The sequence below is a fragment of the Pteropus alecto genome, unplaced genomic scaffold (assembly GCF_000325575.1).
Source record: "Pteropus alecto unplaced genomic scaffold, ASM32557v1 scaffold69, whole genome shotgun sequence".
In the NCBI taxonomy this organism is placed as follows: domain Eukaryota; kingdom Metazoa; phylum Chordata; class Mammalia; order Chiroptera; family Pteropodidae; genus Pteropus; species Pteropus alecto.
In genome coordinates, this window is record NW_006494610.1 from 6,256,522 (window position 1) to 6,258,423 (window position 1,902).

At 37.6% G+C, this 1,902-nt stretch overlaps 1 pseudogene; it reads right to left on the bottom strand.

Annotated features, from left to right (window-relative positions):
• Positions 1-1,010: 1,010 nt before the first annotated feature.
• Positions 1,011-1,902, bottom strand: part of LOC112474001 — a 17,607-nt pseudogene continuing 16,715 nt past the window's right edge.

The window sequence follows — 1,902 nt, forward strand, 5'->3', positions numbered from 1 at the left end:
CTGAATTATAGTGAGTAATCTTCTAACATATCTCTCAGGTTGATCATTCACCACATGGGGTGGGCTGTGGGGCAGGCTGTGGGGTGGGCTGTGGGGTGAGCTGTTGCCCAGCACATGGCCTCATACAGCTTCAGAGCTCCCTTCTTTATTAGCTGTGACCTTGACCCTGCCAGAAGCCTACTTCAGCCTCAATGTCTCAGACTCTAAAATGGGTCCAAGAATTTTCTCTCCCTTGTTTGCCTCTCAGGATCAAACATGATGATGGCTACAAACTACTCAAATAAACAAAACCTTGAAAACCAAAAAATAAAAATAAAAAAATACAAATGCCAGAGAAATTCTTTGAAAAACATAATACAGATTATGTTCCTCTTCTGCTTGAAACAAAATAGTTTCTATACTCATCAGAGTAGAAGCCTCTCCTTCTCTACTTCATTATCTCTCAGGTCTCATCTCCCATTCTTTGCTCCACTACAGCCCACAGATCTCTTTGCTATTTCTGACTCATTCTAGCAAGGCTCCCAGGTGCCACAGGGCCTTTGAACTTATCCCTTTGGCCTGGAATGCTATTTCCCCTGGAAATTAGGTTGGACTGAGGATGGAGAAGGCCCTGTTTCCTCACTTTTTTCAGATCTTTAATTATCTGTTCTCAGGAAATCATTATTAGCCAAGTTTTATTCAAAATAAACTTAATTTAACTTAATATTTTAACATCTCCATATCCTACTCTCCTTTCTTGACTTTTTTCCTCTGTTGCATTTATTATTCACCACAATACTATTTATCTACTCATTCGTTTTGTTTATTGTCTTTTTCCCCATAGAGAATGTAAGCTCTATGTGGTCATTTTTCTGTTTTATTCACTGATGAATTTTTTAGTAACTAGAACAATGCTTGAATATAGTTTTTGCTTAATGTATGCTTGTTATATAGAGATTCTTCCAAAGTGATTATGCTTTTTTTTCTTAAAATTTAAATTGTTTATTCAGGAAAAAAAGTACAATTGGCTTTTAGCTATCATAATTGGTAATAGCTCGAGCTCTGGGGTCGAAGATCTTGTGTTCGCTTTTTGACTCTACCTGTTACATAACCATAGGGATAACAACATCCACTTCACAGAGTGTTTGAAATATATTATGGATATCGAGCATGCAAAAGTTGCAGAGTTCTTGGCCAGAGTAAACATTGGTCATTATTAGGTATGTTTTTATTAAATTTAGTTACATGAGCAGGAAAGTAATACTGTATATCCTATATTTCGTTAAGTCTGCTTGCTAGTGTGTTAGACCTGAAGTGCTGTTGCCTTTGGAGACTCCAGAAATATGTGGACTTCTTCAGTATTCGGACTAAAGGAAGATATAGGCAGGTTGATGTTTTCTCTAGGGTTGTGTCATTCGAGTATGTGTTGAGCATATCTTAATTTATTCTGCAATTACTCATACTCACAAGGACTTATTGGAAATGTAAATAAAGAATACTATAAATTAAGATGAAAAGGATGGGGGAACCACAAGAATAATAAAAAAGGAGCTAGAAATACTCTCTGAAACCAGGGCAGTCCAGACACAATAATAGGTCCCAGAGGGGATTCCATGTCTTAAGGATCCCCTAAAGTCCCCAGGGTTTGCATTTTCCATTTGGGTGTGGGACTGTGACTCAGGCTGACTCACCACCACTTAAGTAGTCCAGCTGTTTCCACTTCCGCAGCTGTGAGAAACTCCTGGTCTCCAGGTTGTCAAAGGTAGTCATTTATAGTGCTTTTTAAATTTGTTGAAGTGACTTCTACCTCAGAAAAACCAAAAATAAAGTCTGCCTTATTTTTAGACGTATGAATCAACCTAGAAGCAAGCTCCTAAATTACAGAAAAGGAAAGAAGTTACTCAAACTCTACAATTAGAAACC